The sequence below is a fragment of the Rhipicephalus sanguineus genome, chromosome 10 (assembly GCF_013339695.2).
Source record: "Rhipicephalus sanguineus isolate Rsan-2018 chromosome 10, BIME_Rsan_1.4, whole genome shotgun sequence".
Classification (NCBI taxonomy): Eukaryota; Metazoa; Arthropoda; class Arachnida; order Ixodida; family Ixodidae; genus Rhipicephalus; species Rhipicephalus sanguineus.
Genome location: NC_051185.1, coordinates 130,421,609 through 130,449,577, shown reverse-complemented (window position 1 = coordinate 130,449,577; position 27,969 = coordinate 130,421,609). Strand labels below are relative to the sequence as shown.

General features: G+C 50.6%; 1 protein-coding gene across 3 annotated transcripts in view; it reads right to left on the bottom strand.

Annotated features, from left to right (window-relative positions):
• LOC119372450 (calcium-dependent secretion activator) overlaps positions 1-27,969 on the bottom strand; it is a 1,123,203-nt gene that overhangs the window by 755,113 nt on the left and 340,121 nt on the right. The gene's annotated exons all lie outside the window — the stretch shown is intronic.

The following is a 27,969-nucleotide window of genomic DNA, read 5'->3' as shown; positions in this document are numbered from 1 at the left end:
CTTAAAACGGAAAGGCGGGCTAGTTGGTTTGGTTGCATAATGATAATGTGAGAGTGAGCAACTGGGTGTGTTGGTAATGCATGATTCGAATTTGTAGGCGCAAAGAAGACACGGACGAGAAGGGAGACACACACACAGGCCGCCTCCTGTGACACACACACAGGGTGTATGTGTCTCCCTTCTCGTCCGTGTCTTCTTTGCGCCTACAAATTCGAATCATAATGATAATATTGCGCACGCAACACGAAGACACAGACGAAAAGTTGCTGCGCTGGTCCTTGTGAACGTTTCGTCTGTGTCTTCGTGTTGCGTGCGCAATATTGTCATTATCCAGCTACCTTATCGTTGTACCTTCGAGACTGCGACCAGAAATTCTGCATGCCCTGCACGACGACCCGACGGCTGACACCTCGGACTTTCCCGCACGCTCGCACGAGTACAGGAAAAGTACTATTGGCCGCGCCTTGCCGCCGACGTTACTCGCTACGTAAGGACGTGCCGAGACTGTCAGCGACGAAAGACACCGCCCACAAGACCAGCAGGCTTCTTTCAGCCGATCGAGCCCCCTCGGCGACCATTCCAGCAGATCGGGATGGACCTCCTGGGGCCGTTCCCAACGCCGACTTGCGGAAATAAATGGATCGTCGTGGCTACCGACTACCTCGCTACGCCGAAACAAAATCCCAGCCCAAAGGCAGTGCCGCTGAGGTAGCGAAGTTCTTCGTTGAGAACAGGTACGGCGTTTACGGCTGACCTAACTCAGGCGATCTTGGAATACAGCCACACAAGCCACCGCCGCACCACCGCGTACCACCCACAGACCAACGGCCTCACCGAGCGTCTGAATAAGACCATCGCCGACATGCTGGCCATGTACGTCGACGTCGAGCACAAGACGTGGGACGCCATCCTTCCGTACGTGACCTTCGCGTACAACACGGCCGTACAAGAAACGACGCAGATGGCTCCATACAAGTTGGTCTACGGACGGAGCCCGGCAACGACGCTCGACGTCATGTTACCAAACGTGAGCGACGAGGAAAACATCAACGTGACCACCTACCTACAGCGTGCTGAAGAAGCACGACAGCTAGCCCGCCTACGGATCAATAACCACCAGACGAATGACAGCCGCCGCTACAACCTTCGACGACGCCACATGGAATACCAACCCGGTGACCATGTGTGGGTATGGACGCCAATACGCCGACGGGGCTTAGTGAGAAGCTTCTTCGACGATACTTCGTACCGCACAGGGTACTTCGACGCCCCGGCGCACTGGACTACGAGGTTGTCCCTGACGGAATTACGAACTCTCAGCGGCGCCGTGCACGACCAGAAGTCGTCCATGTAGTGCGCCTCAAGCCATATTACGCGCATTAGTGAATCTGAGGACTGTACTTTCTTGTACTTTCTTGCCTCAGCGCAAACCGCGCCTCATTGTTCGAGACGCTTCGCGATTATTGTAGATCGTTTTGTTAAGATTTCGCGCAAGACGCGAACACTCGAGCTTATTCTAGAGTTTGCGCGACAACACAGCGATAGCGCTGTAATATTCGACGGCACGTGTATAAATGCCGACACGCGTCACCGCTAGCCAGTTGATCGACGGTCGACGCTCTGTCCGCCGCTATCAGTGTACTGCTGTAGTTTGACTTTCAGTTTCTCGGCCACAAGTTCGGCCATATAAAGAACTTCATCTCGGACGTGTTCACTGCTGCCTTCGTCGTAGACATGTGCGCCGGACCCAAAATCACCGGCGGCGGCGCGCCGGCGTTTCCACCTCCGGCGGCGGTGCGTTAACGGCGCGGGGCTCATCGGACCGGCGGCGGCGCGGCGCGAGGGGGGGGGGGGAGGAGGGGAGGGTGAAGCAGTGAATTCGTTAAGTACACGCCGTTATGTTACATGAACCAAGGCTAGCAGCTTACTCTTTTTGCTCCAATCTCACTTAACTCTACAAAACGCTGGTGTATGGCAATACGGCCGTTCCCGGGAGAGAAGCGGTTTTCCGTCAGTTTGTCGTATCAGTGGTCTGAGCGCGAAGCAGTGAGATCACATCGCTCACAGCGCGTAGAAGGTATACGAGCCGTTCGCTGGTGGATGTCTGCCGAAATAGCGCGCGTGCCAGCGCTCTCGACCGCGCCCTTATAGTCCAAGTTCACAGTTGCTGCTCGAGGTACGCAGTCCCGCTTGCCACACATCCTTTCCGGCTCCTTCGCCCAGCAAATGACGGGCGGGGCGTTTCCTCCTGCTTGAGGAGCAATAGACGGCAGGCCTCGCACGCGGGTTGATGTTATTCCGTGTGACGGAGATGGCCAGCTTGTTTCATCTCTGCTTTAGCCACGTTCCTTGCCAACGCTCGTGAGCTTTTACTCGCGGGTAGAACATACAATGCGCGGAGCGATGTTATCGATTTTATTTTATACGGAACATGACGGCGACGGTCAGAACCTGTCCTGAGTGTCCATACAATTGCTAACGCAATAAAAAATATACAAAAAGCCGTTGAGGCGGCCTCGCCTTTTTTCTGGAATCCAAGCTGCATCGTCTCCGCTGTAAAGAGTGCGTCCGTTGGAAGAATCATCTAATCCGGCGCCTTTTCCATTGGTTTCGTTCTCGCCTTCAATACCCTGCTTACAGGGGATATCTCCTCGCCACTTATTTCTTCATGAGCACGCGTACAATGTCAGCGCTAAGCGTTGAGCCTATCATGATTTCGCGCTTATCGGCGACAGTCTGTTATCTCTGCATGCGCTTTCGCCAAGGCACAAAATGCAGCGAAATCTGTTAATCGCGCACGATAGTCGTACGAGAGAAGCAAGAGCGGGTGGACGGCTGCATAGCAAAGCAGTATGGGAGACAATTCACAACTGTTATTTCTCGTACATGGACCAGTCGAGAGTATGTACCCTGATGATGTCACGTGAGTCACTGTTCTGGCATGACGAAGTGAACCAAAAAACAAGAAACGCCAAGAGAGAATAACGCGCTTGTTGATTTTGTTTTTTGTTGTATTTTCAAAGGCTGTTGGGCGCCCTTTATAAAAACGGCGTGCAAACACGGACACAGGAGAGTAGTCAAGACACCAGAAATGCCCTGCAGTAGGGTACGGATTTGGGCTGGTTGGTGCATGACTTCACGTAGAAAACAGCGCTACGAGACGGGACAAAGAAAGGGCACAAACACGGCGCTGACTATCAACCAAATCTGCTTTTATTCCACCAGTCCGCATATTTATACATCACCATGACTAACGAAAGCAAAACAAAAAAAACAGAAAAAACCGGTCAGCCTGCGCAAAGGCAAGAAAATTTTTAACTCGACAGAAATTCTATCTCCTTCGGAAGCAGTGAAATTGAGGGGAGGCTAACACATGCCTCACCGCCTTTACAAATGTGATACGCTTCAGAAACGAGACGCGCACGTTCGTCATAGTACTTTGATAGGAAATTCGTATCTTTAAAAGATGGCTGGCAGCCGCATTCATTGCAATGAATGGATAGTTGACTGTCTTTTGCTTGTTTAGAGACCTTGTTCGCGTGCTCGCGCAAGCGGTCATTAGCACACCGGCCAGTTTGACCAACATAGTAACGCCCGCAGGAAAGAGGAATCTTGTACACAACAGAATCGCAACATTCAACAAACTTTTGCCGGTGCTTCTTACTACATCTTTCCGTCTTGGTTTCTCTGTTTACCTGCTGACACAGGCTACCAAGTTTATTTTTGGCAGAGAATAACAACCTTACCCCAGCCCTACTGACCACCTTTTTAAGATTATGTGCCACCTGGTGCACATACGGGGTGACTGCAACTGGTTGCTGGGGGTGTGTCGGTGATTGCACAGCTGCTGAGACCCTGTTCTTAAAGCTAGAAAGGAGGCTTTCAGCGATGCTGGTCAATACAGTTTCCGGGAAACCTGCCAGCTTCAAACGTGCTAATTGACAAGAAAACCTCTCCTCAACCTGGTGGTCACAGGACCTCTCAAGCGCCGCCTTCATGCAGGCCCTGGCAATGCCGCGCTTCACAATCTTTGAGTGCGCGGACGAAAAAGGGAGAAGACTCTTCTGCGACCTAGGCGCATAACCCCAACAAGCACGGTCGTTTGAGAACAAGAGTTCCAAGTCTAAGAAGCGTAACCTATTGTCTAAGGGATGCTCAATGGTCAACTCAAGTGGGCTTAATTCCGTGAGGAATACGTCAAAAATTCCAGCAGCAGGCTGTACGTCAAGAGGGTTAGTGCAATAAAATACTAAAAAGTCGTCCACGTACCGCATCACCTTTACCACGCTAGTCTGTCTAACTTTGCTGTCAAGATTACGGTCATAGTGGGCTAGTAAGATGTCGCTGAGGACAGGGGCGATGCATGAGCCAATGCAGACTCCTTTTCGCTGAATGAAAAGATTATCGTCAAAACTTATAAAAGTGGATTGCATGTAAAACTTTAAGAACTCTAAAAATTTGTCGACCGTGATTCCACAAGCATTCTGAAACTTAACAATACCGTATCCGTCAATGCAATTACTAACTTCGGCACACACATCATTCTGAGGCAACGACAGGCAACGACATTGCCAGGGCCTGCATGAAGGCGGCGCTTGAGAGGTCCTGTGACCACCAGGTTGAGGAGAGGTTTTCTTGTCAATTAGCACGTTTGAAGATGGCAGGTTTCCCGGAAACTGTATTGACCAGCATCGCTGAAAGCCTCCTTTCTAGCTTTAAGAACAGGGTCTCAGCAGCTGTGCAATCACCGACACACCCCCAGCAACCAGTTGCAGTCATCCCGTATGTGCACCAGGTGGCACATAATCTTAAAAAGGTGGTCAGTAGGGCTGGGGTAAGGTTGTTATTCTCTGCCAAAAATAAACTTGGTAGCCTGTGTCAGCAGGTAAACAGAGAAACCAAGACGGAAAGATGTAGTAAGAAGCACCGGCAAAAGTTTGTTGAATGTTGCGATTCTGTTGTGTACAAGATTCCTCTTTCCTGCGGGCGTTACTATGTTGGTCAAACTGGCCGGTGTGCTAATGACCGCTTGCGCGAGCACGCGAACAAGGTCTCTAAACAAGCAAAAGACAGTCAACTATCCATTCATTGCAATGAATGCGGCTGCCAGCCATCTTTTAAAGATACGAATTTCCTATCAAAGTACTATGACGAACGTGCGCGTCTCGTTTCTGAAGCGTATCACATTTGTAAAGGCGGCGAGGCATGTGTTAGCCTCCCCTCGATTTCACTGCTTCCGAAGGAGATAGCATTTCTGTCGAGTTAAAAATTTTCTTGCCTTTGCGCAGGCTGACCGGTTTTTTCTGGTTTTTTTGTTTTGCTTTCGTTAGTCATGGTGATGTATAAATATGCGGACTGGTGGAATAAAAGCACATTTGGTTGACAGTCAGCGCCGTGTTTGTGCCCTTTCTTTGTCCCGTCTCGTAGCGCTGTTTTCTACGTGAAACCAGAAATGCCGCTGACAACTGAAAAATCACACAGCGGCGGAACCAAAGGTAGACACAAATATTTATCTGCGCATTCCCACGTAAGAGGCCATACCTATCAAGTGCGACTAGTAGTCTACGTGAGAGATTGCTGTTCACTCTCTCGACTTTTCTCTTATGTTCGTGTTTCCACGTCATGTCTTCTTAACATGAATACCTACCCACTAGCTCAGGTATATTCTAAGTTTGCCATTCTCTTTACTTCTGTATTTATTTATCAATTTACTCGAGTAAGAATGAAAGGAAAAAGTGTACTAACGCACTGATATATATATATATATATATATATATATATATATATATATATATATATATATATATATATATATATATAACTTATCTACTTTATTTATTTACGCACAGTGTAGTAGGTTCAAGACTCCAAGAATATGCTATCCAACGAGCAACGAGTTGGGTCGTCGCCCTTTATTAAGGCTGGAGGACGCGGCAGCGTTAAGGTCAGGCAATACTCGTGATGTTTCTGGAGAAGAAAAAGATACTACAACTTCTGGGGAGCTATTCTCGATGCGTTCATCCAAAGGAGATGCCTACAGTCCATTTCGGCAGAGCGCATTCAGTGATTCGAAAACGCGGTGAGCCGTGATGTCACCTCGCTCTTGACCACGTCGCCGCACCGAACCCATCAGCACATTCCTAGCGTAAGAAGAGAATGGTCGAAATGCACAGAAACAGGTACTTTTCAAGTCTGAATTTGCATATGAATGTGTTCCAGATATATGAGAACGATGCAAGGAATGCGTACCGACCTTATACAGCTGCGTTAGACGAGCGGCCGCATTAAACCTAAATCCATGGCTAACACGATCAAAAGACATGTGCATCGAAAATCGGATCTCTGAGGGCTGCGTTCGTTGCATCGAAGCGCATTCCGTCCCTATCATTTGTGTCGAGAGTGTTTGAAAGCTGCGTGATGTCATGATCGCGCTGCAGAAGAAGAACCGGAAACAGGGGGCGCGCTTCTCGCTGAGCTCCCGCTATTCAGCGGCCGCTGAAATGGACAGTTCATTACATGGACACATCGAGAAGAGCTCCTCCGGCGAAGTGCTGTATTTTATTTCCAGATTCCCCATTCGAATTAAAAGAAACGACTAACGGCGGCGCGCCGCAATAATTGCGCGGCGGCGGCGGCGGCGGCGGCGCCGTGATCTCTCTTGGGACTTCGGCGGCGGCGCGAGCGGCGTGACCAAAAACAGGTGGCGGCGGCGGCGCACACCTCTACTTCGTCGACGTCACGACCACGTGACAATATGATTATGAGAAGCGCCGTATATAGTGGAAGGCTCCCGAAATTTTGACCATCTGTTGTTCTTAACGTACACCTAAATCTAAGTACACCTGCTTCTGTGATTTCACTTCCAATGAAATGGGGCCGCTGAGGCCGGGATTCGATCCCACAACCTTCGGGTCACCAGTCTAGCACCATAACTAGAACCACGGCGGGTTCTTGTTTTCTATATTCCTTTCCGTGTTTGAAGTACGCCGTCTAAGCTGGTCTGATGCCCATGCATGTATGTGTGCAGTTAAATGTTTTTTTTTTATCCTTCCCTGTTTCTGTGTTTCAAGGTTACATTTTCGTCCTGTCTTCAATCATTACGCAGTTCCTGTTTTGTAGCGTTAGCTACACTGGCCTAGCCGAGACAGTTTCGCGTGGCTCCTGAAGAGCCGTGCTGCGCATGCGCGAGGATCAGTGATGTCACATAGCTGGCGCATCGGAGCTGGCACCTCCCGCGCACTCCGCCGCTGCCGCGCGCGACTCGCTGCCGCCGGTCTGCGCTTTCCAGAGGAGTGACGTCGTAGCCGAGGTAGACGTACTGGCGCCGGCGCGCGCGTATGCTATTCGACTTCGCTGTGCAGTCGCCGTCTGACACTGCGCTGGAGCCGCTTGATAGCGCCTCTCACTGGCGTTTGCCAGTGTGGTTTAGCCATGGAAGAGAGCGCAAATGCTGCTCAACAGCGCAGAAGAGCGGAGAAGCTTAACTCATCGGATTCCGAAGTAGTTGCCTGGCAAAATAAATATACGTGTGCCGCATAATATGTATACCATGTGTGTGTCATTGGAGCAGCAGTAAGCATGATAATCAAGCTAATCCTAGACAATCCGGAAAGCTAAGAACAATCAGCTGAACCTTTGCTAACGCTATGTTATCCTGGCATAGCCGAGTTAAGCCGCTGAAACATTTTTTAATCTTTTACGATCACTGTGAAGCGACTAGCGGCAGTTGTGTTTTATTGTGTAATTTGCGTTTTATTTGTGTGATTGCTTCTATCAGCGCAGCATTAATGCGCACAAATAAATGGCCTGTACACTGGATATTAACGGGCACACACACACACACACATTCAGTATTTTATTTCTTTGAGCAAGCATAATTGATTTATTTATTTATTAATAATGTAAGCCATTAAACCTCATACAGGAATGCGCATACAAGCACTTCTCGCGAACCGTCTATACTAAGAAGACACATGAAAACAACAAGAGGGGAAGCATTGTGTACAGTAGACACCCTATGTCAGTAAAAAAAAACACAAGAAACAAAGTCAAGTTGTACAATGAGCACCTTATGGAAAACCAATTATTACAATAAAAGAGACGCCTGCGTCGGCGGTATAGTGGTTAGGGTGCTCGGCTGTTGACTCGAAAGTCGCGGGTTCGATCCCGGCCGCGGCGGTCACACTTCGGTGGAGGCGAAATGCTAGAGGACCGTGTACTGTGCGATGCTAGTGGACGTTAGAGAACCCTAGGTGGTCAAAATTTCCGGAGCCCTCCACTACGGCGTGCGTCGTAATCATATTATCGTTTTCGACCGTAAAGCCCCAGATAATGCTTTTAATTAAAAAGACAAATTCATCCTTCTGATAAGGACTCAAGGCGCAACTCGAGTGCCGATACAAATGCGGCCCCAGATTAGGAGCAAGAAACGTCAGCAATAATAATCATAAAGAAGCTCTCATTTCATCTTATTTCCACCATACTGCCCCTCGGCCCTTTATCCTGTGTACAATATGTGTAATGCCATTTATAATAAACAAGTAAGGCGGCTTAGGTAGCTAAACCGCCTTAGTCGCGCTTAGGTAACTTCGCATCACTGAAGTGCGTGTGTTGGGATTTATATACTGCTGCTGCTGCTGACATGTATATAAATACTTTAAACGATTCTGTGTGTATTTGGAACGCAGAGTTTACGAGGAAATTAGGTAAGGCTTTAGACTTAACTCTGTCGTTTCCGACGTAAGGAAGAGATTAGGAAAAATTTTGCAGCGCAAAATAACACAAGCACGAGAAGGGAGCACACAACACGTGCGCTAACGAAAGTTGGCGCACGTGTTGTGCCCTCCCTTCTCGTTCTTGTGTTATTTTGCGCTGCAAAATTTTTCCTAATGTCTTACCAACAAGGCCGAATTTCTCCCCTTGTGCAGTAAGGAAGAGGATTCGTTTTCAACAGAACAAAGCCTACATCTACCTCTAGCGCATAACACATGCACAGGCCGTCAGCTTACATGAATTACATGCTCCCTTAATAAGTATACTTAAGCAAGAACAGCACTAAAAGCTGTCCAAGCTTCAAAAAAGAAAAGAAAAAGCTCGCTAGCGTGCACTTATTTCCGGACGCATCCGCGCACCGCAAGCGCGTTGTGTAGCGCGTTTGGCATGCTGCGGCGGGAGGCGCAATGGCGGCCGTCGTAGCAGACGACGCGACTGTCCTCACCTTCAGCGGAGCGCGCGGGCATCAAGGAACCCTATGCTAGGTACAATAACAGCGCCCCCTACGGATGACTACTCAATGAACGGAGAGGCACAATCAGTGGAGCTTCGCCGAAGTCGACTAACTGCTGGTCTGCCACCGGCATTGGCTTGTAGCGCCACCGACATCGACGGGATTGGACAGTGAAGAAAGAAGACGTCGGACGTGACCTCCTGCGGCGCGGCAGCAAGGCTGGCGCGAGGGGCGCAGAACAATAAAAAGAAAGTTGCTTTTAGGCTTCGGCGCTAGAAGGACGTGTCGAGTCGTTTCCTTATGTGTGCTCCACAAATTGGGAACCCGGACGTTTGGATCAAGTAGCAACTTGTGCCTGATCATAACTTACAACACGAAACCTACCAGAGTCGCCTTACGACGTAATCAAGGCTGCTATACTGGACCGCACGGCTATGTCGGAACGCACACGGTTGCAACAGCTACTCTCAATCGAACAACTCGGCAATCAAAGGCCAAGCCAGCTACTGCGTCGATTCCTTAACCAGCTCGGCCCACGCGTTTCCACCACAGACAGCACCTTCGTCCGTGAGCTATTCCTTCAGCGCCTGCCCACCCAAGTCCTGATAGTGCTGGCAACTGCTTCAACCCAGAATTTGTCAGAGCTCGCTACATTGGCTGACAAGGTTATGGAAGTTGCCAATGCACTTCCAGTGGTTGCAACTGCAATTCCGGCTTCAGCATCGCACGCCGTCAGTCCTTCACTGACAGAGCGGTCCGAGCCAGCATCAACATCATTTCCCGTCGCTGAGTTATGCGATAGACTGGAGAAGCTTCTGGTTGCCACTACACGCAGGAGCGCTTCTCCTCCTTCACGTCGACGTCGCCGTTCTCCATCTTGTCGACACTGCCCATCCATCGAGAGCCAGCGCAACAGCGAATCACAGCACTCTGACATCTGCTGGTACCACCGCCGTTTTGGCGCTCGCGCGCGTCGCTGCCTCCTCCCTTGCACCTGGTCGGAAAACCGTCTGGCCGACCGCTAGCGGCGACGAGCGGTCACGGGCCCACCCCATGTCGCCTCTTCTATGTCAACGACAAGGTCACTGGGCAACGCTTCCTAATTGACAGAGGAGCACAGGTCAGCATTCTACCTGCTACAGGAATGGATCGCACCACTACTGACATGCTGTACTTGCAAGCTGTGAATGGAACGCGGATTCCAGTATTTCGACAACGGTCGCTCACACTCAACCTGGGACTACGAAGACCGTTCCGCTGGCTGTTCATTGTCGCCGACGTTCCTTCTGCCATTATAGGTGCTGATTTCCTCACCTACCTTGCCCTCATTGTCGATTTCAAGCGACAACGTTCCTAGACGCGACAACTTACCTCTCTGTGAATTGCTGCGCCGGGAACCACAGATTTAGCCCTCTCTTGTGCTACGGTTTCCAATGAACCCTTCGCGGCTTTGCTACGAGAATTCCCTGACATCACCGCACCGCCTAATTGGAAAAAACCAGTGTGCCACGACGTACGTCATCACATCGTTACTGTCGGACCTCCTGCTTTCTTCCGGCCACGTCGACTTGCTCCGGACAAGCTCAGGGTTGCACGTGCAGAATTTGAACATATGCTGGAATTGGGAATTATTCGCCCGTCCGCAAGTAACTGGGCAGCTCCACTCCACATGGTGCCCAAGAAATCGGGTGACTGGAGGCCATGCGGAGACTACCGATCTCTGAACACTAAGACAATTCAGGATCGGTACCCGTTACCCAACATACAGGATTTCACTGCCGCTCTGCACGGCGCCAACATCTTTTCGAAGATTGACCTTGTCCGCGCCTACCACCAAATTCCCATGGCCGAATCAGACATACCCAAGACGGCTATTACAACACCATTCGGACTCTTCGAGTTTTTGCGAATGCCGTTCGGTCTCAGGAATGCCGCTCAATCCTTTCAACGTTTCATTGACAGTCACGCGTGGTCTACACTTTGTTTTCGCCTACGTCGACGACTTGTTGGTGGCCAGAAAATCTGCGGAAGAGCATTTACAAAACATTCGTTGTCTGCTACAACGACTATCTGACCACGGCATCGTCATCAACGCCCCGAAAAGCGAGTTTAGTGTCACTAGCTTGGTCTTTCTGGGTCATCATCTGGACACCAGTGGCATCCGCCCACTTTCAGCAAAAATCGAAGCAGTCCAGAGCTCCCCTAGGCCCACAACGATCCCGAAGCTGCGGCAATTCCTCTGCATGGTTAACTCTTACCGCCGCTTTATCAAGAACTGTGCCGATATAGTGGCGCCTTTGGACCGTCTGCTTACCAGCAAGAACAAGACGTCCTTGCTCCCTTGGTACTCCACTGCTGAAGACGCCGTTATCAAGATCAAGGGCGCGCTCGCCAACGCTGCCTTTCTTGCCCACCCCAACACCACGGCATCTCTAGCTCTCATGAGTGATGCGTCCAGCACAGCCGCGGGAGCGGTTCTCCAGCAGCGTGTTCACAACTCATGGCAACCATTAGCCTTTTTCTCCAAGAAACTCAGCCCAGCACAAGCTCGTTACAGCACCTTCGGTCGAGAGTTACTTGGAATTTACCTCGCCATCCGACATTTTCGCCATATCGTCGAAAGTTGACCATTTACAATTTTCACGGACCACAAGCCGTTGACATATGCGCTTTGCAGAGAGTCGTCGACGCACGCGCCACGAGAAATGCGCCATCTCTTGTTTATATCGGAATTATCCACCGACATCCGACACGTTAGCGCCGACCAGAACATACCTGCAGACACTCTCAGCCGGGTGGACGCCGTGACAGCACCTGCAACTCCTGCGCCACTCGATGCGCAGACGCTCGTAGCACACCAAGCTAATGATCCCGAGCTCATACAACTGCGCTCATCTAAAATAGCACTGCGATTGGACGATATCCTGCTTGATGGCGCCAACCTTGTCTGTGACACTTCTACAGGCACACCCTGACCATTTGTCCCTAGCACGTTACGCAAGCAGCTTTTTGACACGCTGCACCAGCTCGCTCATCTTGACGTTCGTGCCTCGCAACGCCTTGTTTCATCGCGCTACGTATGGCCCCGCATGAACGCAGACGTACATTGCCATCCTTTATGAAAAGGAACACGCGAGAGCGTGGCCTGCGTTCTGCCGCAGCTGCCTACAGCACCACCAAGTGACAGCTAAAGAAAGCACGTCCGCTTTTGGCGGCACCGCCCGTTGCGAGACCGGAGCAGCGGGAGCATAATTTAGCAGCGCCTGTCCAGAGACTCGTTATTTTGTTTGCCAATAGATGACGCCAAAAGCGGACGTGCTTTCTTTAGCTGTCGGTTGCTGGTGCTGTAGGCAGCTGCCACAAAACGCAGGCCACGCACTCGCGTGTTCCCTTTCATAAGGGACGACAGTGTACACGACTGGGTACGTGCATGTACACCCTGCCAACGTGCCAAAGTCCACAGGTACCCTGTTCCCCCAACACGCCAGTTTCGCCAGCCTGACCATCGATTCGACATTATTCACATCGACATCGTCGGACCACTACCGCCGTGTGGTGGATTTCGCTACCTGCTCACAGCTGTCGACAGATTTACTCGATGGCCAGAAGCGACCCCGCTTCCAGACAGCTCTGCTGCAACGGTCGCAGCAGCATTTGTGACAACATGGGTTGCCCGCTTTGGGTGCCCTACCAAGATCGTGACTGAGAGAGGACAGCAACTCGAGTCTGCGCTCTTTCACTAACTCCTACGCTTGCTTGGCACGCATCGTCTTCGCACGGCTGCCTACCACCCGCAGACCAATGGCCTCGTGGAGCGCTTCCATCGACAGCTCAAGGCAGCACTGATTGCCCATGGCACGCCATCGCAATGGGTTCAACGTCTGCCACTGGTACTTCTGGGTATCCGGTGCGCATTGAAATCGGACTTCGGGTGCTCGAGCGCAGAGCTCGTCTACGGCACTCCGCTCCGTCTGCCCAGCGACTTCTTCTCCTCAGAACCACCCTCGGCAACTCTGTCCACTCATGAATACGTACACCTTCTTCGAGACCTCTTCCGGGATCTTAAACCCTGTCCGACACGTCCTCTTCCAGAACGCACACCGTACATTACATCCGACTTGACCAATGCAACCCACGTCTTCGTGCGCTTTGGACCTATTCGGCCTGCTCTCCACCCACACTACCTCGGGCCCTTTCCGGTACTGGAGAAACGCGAGTCGACATATGTCGTGGATGTTCATGGCAAACCTGACACCATCGCACTGGAGCGCCTGAAGCCAGCCTACTGTGAGACGACTCCCACAGTGGGCTGGCTCAATCCATTTCCAAATATCTCCGTTCCCGTCGCTGCAGACACTACTTCTATCCGCAGAGTCTCCTTGCAGTGCTGATTTCGTTCGCAGACCATGCTCCTCTCTAGGGGAAGGAGCTACGTAGCGCCACCGACATCGACGAGATTGGACAGTGAAGAAAGAAGAGGTCGGATCTCGTGCGGCGCGGCAGCAAGGCTGGCACGAGGGGCGCAGAACAATAAAGAAAAAGTTAGTTGGTTTTAGGCTTCGGCGCTAGAAGGACGTGTCGAGTCCTTTCCTTATGTGTGCTCCACAAGCTTCTGACGGTGATGACAACCTGCCACCTGCTTCCAGTCTCCCATGGCAGCCCTACATCGAGCCAGGAATTTTCGCCGAAAAAGTCTGTGAAGGTGTGGCTGCATGACTCAGCTTTTAGCAACGGGGAAGTCGATTTAATGGCTGGATGCCGCCGCCTAGCTTAACAATTTTTGACCTTGAAAATAGTGCAGCAACATGAGGGCGAGAAAAGAAACAACGGGACAGGCGCTGAAACAATGGGATAGCACCCGTTCCGTTGTTTCTCTGTCCTCGTGTTGCTGCACTGCTCTCAAGATGAATCCCAACCAACTCGCCAAAATATCTGTTCTATTAACAATGTTGGCCTCTTCCGTAGAGGAACAACGTCTGCATGGTTTGAAAACTAGAAAGAGAGCTTTGTAATGTGGCAGAAGTTTGTAGATGAAATCAAGAAGTGTTTTGAAGATCCGGCAGCTACAGAGAAGCGTGCCGAGCAAACGCTAACGCAGCGAGCTTATGTTCCCCGAGAAACCTGCACCACTTCAAAAGGGTACGACGTTGGGCTAGTTAGTGTTGCATAGTTTGAAGTGAACAACAGCGCGTAAAACAAGAACGATGAGAGAACGAATGACACCGGTGGTGACACAACGTTGTTCTTTATTGTACCAAGGCAAGATATAGAAATAAAAACAGCCTGCCTCGCATGCGCGACACCACACAATCAAATCTACACAAACCACTTGCATCGAGGAAGTACTTAAGTTGTGCAAGGCCCTGTATCCTCGGATGACACAAAAGGACAAAGTTGATCATCTTCTAAAAGGGATCACTAAAGATATTTACCAGTTCCTCACGGCAAAAGACAGTCTACAGTCCTTAGTGACGTCATTATCCTCTGCCGTACATTTGAAGCATTGAAATCATCAGTGCATTACACTGAAGTTTTCAATGCTGAACGCCCCATCTGCTTCCTTTCCAGTTCGCATGGCCACGTCGCCCGATCTTGTCCTCATCGCCGTCACACGTCAGCATTGTCCTATGAGCGACTGCATAATTTCTATTGGCATAGCAATCACCGCGGTGATGGGACACACTGGCCTTCCAACCTCGATAGTAGGACAAACCATCCAGCAAATTACCACAGTGAGTCAACAGCTTCCGTGCGAAGCTCGATGCCACCGCCTTTGCACCAGCACAATCCCCATCTCCTCAGTAGCGTTTCGTGTCACTGCCGCTGGGGAACTAGGCGGCGCGACCGATGAAGGTGAGGTCGGCAGTCATCTTCAGCTACATGCCCCTGTGCCTCCGGCAGTCACCATACGACAGAACACAGTATGTGGCCGGTTGCGACAAGTGCTAACAATTGAAGTGCCCTAATACTGCTTCGGTTGGCCTCCTTTGACACAACCCCATAGGCGTGCGCACTGGGGAGGGGGGGGGACAGGGGGGCGGCGGCCCCCCCCCTCTAATCTAAAAGGGGGGCGCAAAGTCAGCCCTACACATTGACATAATAGGGAGGGGGCGCTGCGACTCGGGCGGGGGGGGGGGCACAATGTCAGCGAGATACATTGACATACATGATTGATGCAGCGCTAAAGACGGAGACGTAAAGGAACACAGAGTGCACAGGACAGGCGCTGTCTCGCAACTGAAAGATTTATTTCGAAAAACAAACCGGAGAAAAACCAAGAAGGGCATAGCAGACACCGTAAAGCAAATTACCTTCTTTAGAACAAATTCAAACATGTCACTTGATATTGCACGAACCAAGCAGATAAGCAAACTCCTTGTCCGTCAAGAAAATTGACGGATGGCTCACCCATGCGTCTCCCGTTCTTTTAATGTGAAAGGCCTCGATAACTTCGCGGGTTACTTTGCTAGTGCGCCTAGAAAGCACTTCCGCATCTACGAAGACCGGAGAGCAGCCACAAGTATTACAATGCGATGCTAGATGGGATGTGTTAGGCTTTTTGAAGGACTGATTGTGTTCCTTTAAACGAACGTTGATAGACCTGCCGCTTTGTCCCACGCACGATTTGCCGCAAGTAAGCGGAAATTGGTATACCAACCGCGCTTACAAGGTATATATGTGGACACATGTTTAACTTTACAGCCGTTACTTTTCTCTTCACTACTCTCCATTTTTTTGTTAAGAAGAGGGCAGGTCTATATATCTTTTGTGGAGCTGAAAACGCCGTTTTATTACGATATCTCTTCGCAACATTGCTCAGGCCGTGGGAAAGTTTATGGACATAAGGCAAAACCGATACCTTATTGTACTTTTTCTTTTCAACACTGGTGTCGGGACGATTTTGATTCTTGACCCATTTCAAAAGCCGTTCACTGCAACTAGCTAGAAAGGACCCCGGGACACCTGCATTTTTTAGCCGCTGAATCTGTGAGCAGAAACTGCGCTCCAAACCATGCGTGCAAGACTTAGTAATAGCAGACTTCAGGGCCGAGATTGCAATTCCGTTTTTGCCAACTTTTGAGTGCCTTGCGGTTTTTGTGACCTAGGAAGGTAACACCAACAAACATGGTTGACTTCAAAAGAAAGGCACAAGTCCAAGAAATCTAACTTGTCCTTAACCAACTTAAGTGTAAACCTAAGCCCGAGTCCACATTCACGAAAGACCTTCAAAATATCAATCGCCTTTCTACTATAGTTATCACATGAGAAAAACACAAGGTAGTCGTCAACATATCGAAAGACGGAACACACCAATTCCTTTAGGTTGACTTGTAGTTTTCTGTTGACCCGGCTCAAATAAAGATCACTTAAGACCGGTGCCAGCCGCGAGCCTATGCATACACCCGCTTTTTGTACATACACCTTATCGCCCCTTTTCACAAAGATGTTATTAAGGTAAAACAGCAACAGCTCTAGAAACGACTCCAGAGACATCCCACAGCACTGCGTAAACTTAAACTCGTCGTTATATTGGGTCACTGCTTCTTTTACACTGCACAATATTTCGGCTTGTTCAAGGGAATAAAGTAAGTCCTCAACATCTTTACTAATTGCCTTAGCATTCCCGGGGTTGTCATCAGATAGAAATTTGACTATTTCCTGAGAATGCCTTACTGAGGCATAAAGTTGAGAGCGTACTTTGCAGAAAAGACGACACCTTGTCCTGCGAAGTTCCTTTCACCGAAATTATCGCTCGGAAAGGCACTTGCGCCTTATGTGTTTTGGCACTGAAGAATAGGTCAAAATGACAACGTGTTGTCTGCCGTACGTTCTCCGCAAGACGTTCAAGACCTAGACCTTCTACCAACTTAAGCGCTTGATTTTTGCAACGTTCGTTTAAAGGAACATAATCAGTCCTTCAAAAAGCCTAACACATCCTATCTAGCATCGCATTGTAATACTTGTGGCTGCTCTCCGGTCTTCGTAGATGCGAAAGTGCTTTCTAGGCAGACTAGCAAAGTAACCCGCGAAGTTATCGAGGCCTTTCACATTAAAAGAATGGGAGACGCATGAGTGAGCCATCCGTCAATTTTCTTGACGGACAAGGGGTTTGCTTATCTGCTTGGTTCGAGCAATATCAAGTGACATGTTTCAATTTGTTCTAAAGAAGGTGCACGTGTTGTTCATTGATTTGCTTTACGGTCGTATGCGCATGTATGCTATGCCCTTGTTGGTTTCCTCCGGTTTGTTTTTCGAAATAAATCTTCGAGTAGCGAGACAGCGCCTGTCCTGTGCACTCTGTGTTCCTTTACGTCTCCGTCTTTAGCGCTGCATCAATCATGCATGCATTCCAATTAGCCCAACTTTCTATTCTACTACATTGACATAATTGGGAGGGGGGCGCTGCGACGAACCTTCGGCCCCCGTGAAGGGCAACCCTGTGCACAACCCTCCTTTCGAATTGTATTCAACCGGATGTATTCACCACTCCATCAACAGTGAACTTCCTAAGGATCGGCGGGCACAGCTTAATACCCCCCTTCATGAGTTTCGACATTCGTTCGACCTTCCAGCAGAAGGCACTGAGTTCAAAAAACACAGTTGCTCACACAATCGACGCTGGAACTCGCACTCCTTTGCGGCAACGCCCCGGTTAAATACGTATAGAAGAAAGAAGACGACGAAGTGTAGGCACGAGAGGAGAGCTCGCGCTTGGATGCCGCCTGGAACGTATGCCTGAAATGGACGTGTTTTAGATGCGAAGCAGCTTTTGCTCGGGGCTGTGTCCGTCCATTGGCGACCGTCCGGTTTCTACCACCTAGCATATATCCATCTGTAACATACTGAGCGCGCGCTCGCGCCATGGTGAAGTCTTCTTTGCCTTGTTCTTCGACCGCCCTGACGATGATGCGTGCAGAGCACTTTAGGGGCCGGGGTGCCGTATGCTGTCCTAGCTTGGCGTAATGCAGACAAAACCATGTGTGCTGGCACGCGCTAGCGCGTTCGGGCCTGTGTAAGGGGCTCGGTAAGACGCTGTGGCCTCTCCCCCTTACACTCTCTCAGCAATCACGTCATGGCGTCAGGGAACGAGATTCTGCAGACGCGCGATGAACCCGCGTGGCGTGCTCCAACAAGAGTTCGGGGCGAGTAACAGCAACAGCAACTAAGGGAATTCGTGGTGTGGTGGGGTGGTGAAAACATTTATTAACAGAATTTCTGCGGAGAAGCTCCGGGTATTCGGAGGTTCTTCACTTGCGGTGGGGGGGGGGGGGGGGGCCTCAGTCCAGGGTTCCGCTTGCAGCAGCCGCTCTACGGGCCCGGTCAATCAGACTCAGCTGATCATCCAAGTTCTCGCTGGCCAGCAGCTGTTCCCATCGCTCCGCTATGGGATTTTGTATTGGGGGTAAGGCTGTAATGGCCTGCATGTCCACGTGACGTGGTACAGAGTAGCTTTTCCTGGGCACAATGGGCAGTGAGAAGAGTATGCAGTAGGATGCATTTTACTGAGGGTGTGCAAATTTGGAAACGTGCCGGTTTGAATTTGCCTCCAGCTGACCGATTCTTCTTTATTTAATGTGCGATGTGGTAAGGAGTAAGTTTGCCTGAGTCTTCTGTAGTGGTTTAGGATGGCCAAGTAGTCGCAAGGGACGGGAACGGGTTCCTCAGAAGCGGAGTTGAAAGGTGCTCGGCTCGCATACCCTCGAGCTACCCTATCCGCTGCCTGGTTTCCCTCCAGCTCCATGTGACCCGGGGTCCATATGATCCGATGCCAAATCCGGGGTCTGTGTGTACTGGAATGCTCGCCAGTGTCTGTAGCGTACAGGAGGATATTGAGGACGGGTTGCCTGATGCGCCCTTTAAGATAGTTGCGGCAAGCCGCTTGAGAGTCCGTAAGAACAGTGAGCGATCGTTGATGTCTGTAGCCGAGGGCGAGAGCCAGCGCGATGGCCGTTTCTTCAGCCTCAGTGATGTTGTGGCACCGCACGGAAACACTGGGACGTTCTTTGAGTGTGTGGTTCACGACTGTGGCTACTGCCTTGGTGTTCGCGAGATCGTAGTTGGCGGCGTCAACGTAGTACGTGGTGTTCTTGTGCCCATGTTCTCGTTCGAGGGCTTCCACTCTGGCTTCCCGGCGGCCTTGATGCGATCGGGGATCCATGTTGCGGGGGATGGGGGCGACTTTATATGTGGTACGAAGGTGGTCGGGAATCGGCTTGCGGCGAGCAACGTGCTGAAGCTGGCTGATATAGCCGAGGCGTAGGAGCAGGTCGCGGCCTGTTGGTGTTAGCGTAAGCCGCTGCAGCTGCCTGGTGAGTTGAGCTTCGCAAAGTTCTGAATAGGTGTTGTGGAGACCCAATGCGAGGAGCTTGCTTGTGGGAGTGCCCGGTGGTAGCTTGAGTGCCACCTTGTAGGCCTTGCGGAGCATTGCGCCTACTTGGTCCTGTTCGCTTTTGGTAAGCCGTTGGTAAGGCAAACTGTATATCACCCTACTTACAACGAGGCTACGTACGACTTTCAGAGTGTCCTCCTCACGCATGCGATGGCGACGAGTGCCGACCCGCGATATCATTCTGGCCACCTGTAGCGTGGTGGTACGAAGGAGGGCAAGTGTGTGATTGAATGATGGTTTTCTCTGGGACCTGTAGGCCAGCAACGACGACTCGGAGGCGGTAGCTTGGGTCATTCTGCGCCGACGGTGGGGGCTTGTGTTTCCAAATTCTTTTTAGCTCAGACTTCTCTGCCGCACAAGCAAGACCACGTGCCTGTACGTATTGTTCGACGCAGGTGACTGCCCGCTGCAGGTTGTGTTCTTTTGCTCGAAGGGATCCCCGCGTGGCCCAGATGGTGATGTCATCCGCGTACATTGCATGATGGATGCCATCGATGCGGTGAAGTTCGTGCACCATGCTAATCATAGCTACGTTAAATAGTAGCGGCGAAATCACCGAGCCCTGCGGAGTGCCCTTGTTTGTAACCTTGATAATACCTGATCGGATCGAGCCGAGGCCGACCGTGGCGGTACGGTCCGACAAGAATGCCTGAATGTAACTGTAGGTGCGCTGTCCGCAATGGAGGGCCTGGTGGCTGACGTTATCAAAGGCGCCTTTGATGTCTAAAGCCAGAATAATGTTTTCTCCTTGCTGTGGGGTGTTATCGATGGCTTCTTTTAATTGAAGCAGTACATCCTGCGTTGAAAAATGTGCCCGGAACCCATACATTGAATGCGGGAGGAGGTCACTGTCCTCAAGATAATCTTGCAGGCGGCTAGTGATGACGCGTTCGAACAGTTTACCAAGGCAAGAATTGAGGGATATTGGTCGGACGTTTTCAATCTGGAGTTTTTTGCCCGGCTTCGGTATCATTATCACCTCCGCGTGCTTCCATTCAGGGGGGAGAGTGCCGCTTTGCCAATGATCGTTGAAAAACGCCGTGAGTTCTTGCACGGCAGCGTCGTTGAGGTTCCTGATAAGGGAGTAGGTGATTTTGTCCGCCCCGGCAGCTGTGTTGCGGGTGCTGCTGCGAATGGCAGCATAGACTTCGTCTACGGTTATTGGTCGGTCGAGAGTGTCATTGGCGGGACCCTGATACGTCACCTGATATTGAGGTGGATGATAATCGCCAAAGCATTTCCGCTGTACTTGAGCAAGCAGCTCGTCGTCCGTGCCCTGAAAGGCGTGTATGAGGCGCGTGACCGACTTATTTGTCTCGTTTTTTGTACGGGTAGGGTCAGTCAAAGAACGCAGAATGTGCCATGTGCGAGCCGTACCCTGTGAGCCCCGAAGGGAGTCGCTGAATTGGGCCCAATTTAGTCGCGCAAGTTCTGCGGCATACTGCTCTGTTCGAGTGGTGAGAGCTGCGATCTTTAGCTTCAGACGTCTGTTATGTTCTTGCGTCTTCCATCTGCGGATGAGACTTCTTCTGGCTTCCCACAGGTGCAGGAGATGACCGTCCACTTCCGATAGTTGAGGTGTTCTGTTAACGGTGGTGGTACAACGCTCCCGATTTTGTTTAAGTTGGGCGCACCAGTTGGTGAGGCTTGTGAGGCTGCCGAGTGAATGTTCGCTCTCGCTACGGAAAGCGTCCCAGTTTGTAATGCGGGATTGTCCAATGAAGCGACGCACAGCACTCTCCGTAATTTTTGTGCGGAGAATGCAGTGGTCGCTACCCAAGGACTCGTGCAGGTTATACCAATTATAGTTTGCACTGCCACGGGCGAAAATAAGGTCGGGGGAAGTGTCCCTGCACACACTGTTGCCGATCCTGGTTGGGAACGCAGGATCCGTAAGCAGTTCGAGCTGGAATTTGTCGGTAGCAGCCGCAAGCTGTTCGCCTTTAGCATCCGAATGGTTGTACCCCCAGCGTTCGTCGAGAGCGTTCAAGTCCCCGAGGAGTAAGAGTTCCTTTCCCAGGGCTAATTTGCAGGCGCCCTGGACGAGGGCATGAAAGTCGGTGGCTTTTTGCTTTGGGGCGCTATATACATTCACGATGACGATGCTTCGCTTCTCGGCTTTCTTTTTTCGCCTGAGAACTAGCTCCACTATTACGTTGTCTATGTTGGCATCTGGGATGTTGTCCAGGCCACCTGCGGTTAGCGCTTTGTTAATGAGGACGGTCGCTCTGCCTTCTGTTGGACTATTGTAGGGCTCATAGCCTGGAAACGTGGCTGACGTGCCAGGCTCCTGAAGCGCTATGACATCTGGCTGAGCAAGGTGTGTGTTAATGTACTGTTGGAGGAGGCTCCGCTTTCTGCAGAAGCCGCGGCAGTTCCATTGCCAAACTTCTAAATGTTCGCCAATTGGTGGGGCTGTGCTGCCCATGCTTAATTCGTTGTGTGGAAAGGCGTGGATGTCGGGATGTCGGCTTGCGAGGCCGAAGTAGGAGTGAGGGTGAGGGTGCCAAGTGTCGACGCAGGTGTCGAGAAGAGTTCGGAAGCATGCGATTCCAGGCTTAATCTGTTGGAAGCTGGCTTTGTCACGCTGCGCGAGCTACGCGTGGCTCGCTTGCTGCGTGTACTTCCGATTGTTTCAGCAATTTGGGACTCAAGGCGTGTCTCGAGACAGTCGCATCTCGCGTATCCACGTGTAACCGCGGTGCCCGTCGCAGTAGGAACCGATATCGCTATTTCAGAAGTTTTCTGTCTGTCGGGAGTGGGTAAGGAGGGGTGTTCAGGGGAGTCGGGTGGCGATCCAAGACGCGCCATGAGGGCGTGGAGTTGAGCACTGTCCCTGGCCTGACGTGCCCTGACGGCCGCAAGCTCCCGTTTGCGTTTCACGTTTTCCGCGAGAAGGTGTTCGTACTCGGTGGACTGGGTGCGGAGCGGAGCGATGGGTTTTGCTGCTTCTGCTGAATAGCTCACCTTGTTATTGTTGCCGGCTGATGGATGATTGTACTTAGGCTTGTCAACAGGTTTGCTGGAAGCCTGCGAGGATTGTTGGCGGGCTGGCCCCTGCTGCTGCCCCGTTGTCTTCTGGCCCTGGCTTTTCGGCTGCTGCTGCTGCTGCTGCTGTTGCTGCTGCTGTTCCTGCTGCTGCTGCTGGCCAGGTTCCGCAGAAGGGAGGGGAGGGAAGGACTGGGACCTCGAGCGAGAGCGGCTGCGCGAAGTCTCGTTCTCCTTGCTGAACCATCTGCGTTGTGGAGTGGGTCCGGTGCGATGGGGGTTGCGCCCCGGGCAGGGGTGGTTGCTGCGAGTCGAGGAGCTGGCCGGGGTCGCGGGGTCTTCAGCCTCTGAAAGCACTCTTTCGCGCGAGTTAGGTGGGCTTCCCCACACAATCGGCATTTGGGAACACAGGGGTAACCGTCCACGGGGTTGAGGGTACCACACTGCCGACACACTCGAGCGTTCGGCGTGGGGCATACGTCTGAACGGTGTCCCGGCTGTAAGCCCACTTCGCAGGCTTGGCGCGTCGGCTTGTATGGATGGCAGGCCACCTCCCCCCCGTAGTACAGTACATATCGGGGGAGAAGGGGACCCTCGAAAGTGATCACAGCAGCTTTGGTAGCACCAAGCATTCGCGCACCGTGCACTGTCACCCTCTGCGTTCGCACACGGAGGTAAGCGGTAAGTTCTGGGGTTGTGCCGGGGTCTATCCCATGGATGACTCCACGCAGCGTGCCTTCGGGGGCCGCCACATAAGTGTTGAATTCGTAAGCCTTCCCCTCAAGTACGAGGGTGGTGATCCGGCGGAGAACTTGGGCCGTGTCCACATGTGGCGTGCTGGCAATAATAATGTTCGACCCGGGGCGAGTGCGTATAATGAAATGGTCACTCGTGCATTGTCGTCGAGAATTTTCCTTCACTGCTGCGGCTCGGGAGATTTGATGCGTCGTGAAGTTTCGAATGGCGAGACCCTTTTTCGGCCGCACAATGATCTTGATGTCCGCGCGTGGAAGCGGCGGCGGCTTCCGTCGTAGCTGGCGCGGCTGCGCTACATGCGGCGTTGTGGGCGCCGGTCGACGCATGCCGCGTCTGCTTGCGCAGCAGGAGCGTTCCCAGCCGGGGCAGCTCCAGCGGCGACGTGGCTGGGCGGAGTGCTTGCAGGACCGGTTGGCTGCAATGATACCGCTCGAGCTTGGTCGAACTTTTTCTGGCGTTGGCGCTGACGACGGGAAATCGCCAGTTTCCAGTTCGCATCGGTGTCACTCGCCGGTCCCGGCGATGCATACGATGTGGTTTCGAGCACGGCACCCTCATCTTCGCTCGCCGAGGAGAGGAGCTCGTCGAGGTCGAGGGCGTCAGTGGTAACCGGGGTGTCGTTGGGGCTGTTGACAGGCTGCACGCAGGGGGTAGCAGTCGTGTTGGCAGTCGGCGCGGCGTCTATGTTGTAGAAAGGGCCGCGTCGTTCAGCTCATGCTATGCCGGTGGTTAGGCCTAGAGCGGAGGCAGTCGGGCGGTCATAATACGGAAAGTCCGCGGAGCCAAGGGAACACACGTCAGAGCTTTACCGCAGCCATGACAGTTCTCCTTCATAGTGTGCTCCACTTGCAAAGACGCGTTAACAGTGGGCAAGGTGCCCGTGATGAACGGAACTTTAAGTCGACCGATGCGCTGCTTCACATCCCCACATAATTCCCTGTAGTGTCAGATGGTGTAATTTTTAAATGCCAAGCATTTCTTGGCGAACCTTTGGCACTTTGAGCGTTTCTTTCTTTCTTTCTATCTATCTATCTATCTATCTATCTATCTATCTATCTATCTATCTATCTGTCTGTCTGTCTGTCTGTCTGTCTGTCTGTCTGTCTGTCTGTCTGTCTGTCTGTCTGTCTGTCTGTCTGTCTGTCTGTCTGTCTGTCTGTCTGTCTGTCTGTCTGTCTGTCTGTCTGTCTGTCTATCTATCTAGCCACCTACGCCTGGGTGCTCTCATGATCGCCTCCTTAACTTAGTGTAGTCCAGAATTGGCATGGGAGGGCAGGAGGTATTGAGGAATATGACGGTCTGGTCATAACATGAATAACGTGAAAATCCTGTCAAGTGCGTCGTCAAACCCTTTCCTCCAGACACGTGGCACATACCCATTTACCACGGGTCGCGGCGTACGCGTATGCGCCACAGGTGGTTGACAATTTATATCTACCCAGGAACGGCGAGAACAGACATTGGCAATTAAATTCGACAGCGATAAGAAAAACTGACATCGCGAGCGTTGACCCGACGAATGCAAAGAATAAAAATTACGATCCCAGAAGGAATCGAACCGAAGCATTCTGCGTGGCAAGCAGGTATTCTACCGCAGAGCCACGCTAGGTCTAGAAAGTGTTTTGGAAAAACACCCTATGCAGGCGTAATGTCGGTGCAATGTCAATCGTGGTTGTGGTGCTGGCTATCTAATTTTGCAAGAAAGCAATAAATGCTACATCTGTACTCCTATGATGCAGACATCCTGCCGTGACAACATCTGTGGTCCCAGTGTTGGCTCCGCTTTTATAGAAGTCTAACAATTTAGTATCGAAGCTTGGGCGTGTTGGTTAGACATCGGAGGGGAAACAGCGCAAGAGAAGACGAGCACAAGAAAGGCGACGCACACAGAGCGCTGCGTGTGCTCTGTGTGCGTCGCCTTTCTTGTCCTCGTCTTCTCTTGCGCTGTTTCCCCTACGAAGTCTAACAAACATTACATTTGTGTTCCTATGATTCAGGAAGCTAAATTCAAGCGTCGCTAGACCCCGGATGAACAAGGTAACGGAAGCTACATATGAAACTGACATCATCGCACCGTAAAATGCACTTCGTTTTTATATGGTTCTTTCTCTCGCTCTGTTTCTCTATTTCCTTCTCTCTCTCTCTGTACTCGTTCCCCCACCCATCGATGTTATACAGGCCACGCCAGAGAAATAGGCGCACGTTTTCTCGGAGCGAAGGTGAAGGAGACAAAGGGAGCACGTGCTGGTTCATGATGATGATAGTCTTAGGTCACAACATTTTACGCCATGCTATAACAGCCTTGCTGTTAAGAAAAAAGAACAACTAGATGAGCTACATGCTTGACATGACAGTTCTTGTTGCATAAATAAGGTCAGAGCCGATAAGGCTGCATACTAGTAACACACTAGAATAATGTATAGATTGTCTTCGGATTATTTAGGGCCTATAGGTAGGCCACACGGTTAAAGTTCCTCGTCTTCATTTTCTCAGTGCTATTCCAAAGCAGGTTCGCAGCAGTTACTAACAGAAATTAAAATTTCGAGCAGCATGTAGCAGCATTTCTCTTTTAGAGCAATTGGAGCAGCACTTCCATCACTGGGTGCCTATCCTGGAGCCTTATTCTACACTTTAACAGCATGTGACTTTCGGAATAGCATTAAGCGACCACTTCTACAATAAAGAAAAACGACTCACTCCCACCTGAGAATGTTTACTTGCTTTATTAGATACCTCTAGACCACACCCACTTAATTAAGCACTTCTGGTACTTAATTTTCCCAGAAGAAATAAGAGAAGCCTTTGTTTAATCCAGCTATGGTTAAATAAGCATAAGATCTGATGGCCAGCAGCTTTCCCACATGCAGGTACAAGCATCATTTGTGACCTTGTACTCTCAGCCACTGAAAAGACTAACTGTAAAATGTGCAGTGCGTGTCGCGTGATGATATCAACTGGTAGTCATTAGAGCAGCTCCTTTCATGTCTTTAGGCTGCAAGCAATGTTCCGACTTGCTCTTGGAAACAGTTGGCTATGTTTATAGTCCTACCACTAGCATTTTTTTTATTCTCAGACATATTGACAATACCAACGAGTAAACATTTTGCCACCACGTTCTTTCTTTCTTGCAAGGAGGCACACAAAACAACTGAACCATAACTACACAACTAAATATATACTTCAGCATATAGGTTTTCATGTTAAAAAGACAGGTCGTGCTAACACAGACACAAGAAAGAATCAAGAAGCGCCCAGTCTTATTTAACACGAATGCCTGCCAACTAGCTCAGCAAACAGGGCTTGCCTACAGATGAGCCTCAACGTACTTATGCAGAATACTACGCTAGCTGGCCAATTGGGCTAGTTGGTTCTGCATGACGACAATGTGTGTCCCGTCTTTGAAGCGCACACCCATTGTCGTACTACACTAGCTTGATAAAGAAACACTGGTATTTTTAAGCACTGCTTTTAAGTAAAAAGTTGCCACATGAACGTATATATTATAAACTTTTCATGTGCTGTGTGACGAGATATCTTTGAAGAAAAAAAATTACAGAGTTGCAACACAATAAAGGCTTAAAGAACTGCTGCCAGAAGCCTGTCATGCATTTTGCATCAAAGTGGCAGCGTTCAACATCAAGAGACCTCAAAATTGCACCCATGCATGAATAAAGTTGCCACCTAAAGACTGACCACCTGGTTAACCTATCCATACAGCAGCATGCAGTAACAGCACATGCCAGCCATTGTGGACCCATTCCATGAATATTTATGTTTGCAGGGATTCTGCAGCTTTGCAGCAGAATTTCCGTTTATATATCACTTTTTAGTAGACACTTGAACCTTGGGTAACAAGTTTGTTAAATTTATATTTCCCCAAATTTCTGTGCTTTCTGGCTTGGTTTGTAGTGTTTTAAACTCTAAGAAAAAGCCAAGTATTTGGGGAGTATTTTTGCCACGCAACTATAATGGTCACGTGCTTTCCTTGCATTGTCAGCCTCGTCCCGGTACTTCAAGGGCACGAACAGCGCGTGCACTGTTAGCGTAACACACCTGCATTCGCGATAGGACGGTGTCAAGGAAACACCAGCACGCCAGGTGACGATTATTCTTCCGTGGCAGAAATATCACCTAAATGCTCGATTTTTTCTTAGAATGTCGGAAATTTAGTGCGGCTCATGATTGTATAGCAGTGTTCTTTTGTTTGAAGTGTTTAAAACAACTGCACCTGCCGTGCGTCCCTGTGTGTCTGTGTCTTCTACGTGCCGAGCGTCCCACGCTATCTTGTCTCTGTGTGTTGTGCCCGAACATGGTTGGCTAGGAAAGGCCCAAAAAAGCGCATTTCACACGAACAAAGGGGGATTCCTCTTCTCGCCTCCACGTTGGTCGTCTGTTCCTCAGCAGTCCTTATGTCACATGCAACAGTACATTAATTGTGCAAAAAATGGTGGCCATTGGCTACAATTACGCGACACAATGGCAATAGTGTGACTTAGTGACAGGGTTTTTACTTTTCAATAGCTCATCATAGTTTTTCTGGCAGCATGAACAAAATGTGCACCAACTAGTGCAAGGTTGTCAGACTCATTGGTGCGCCCTGTGACTTTGC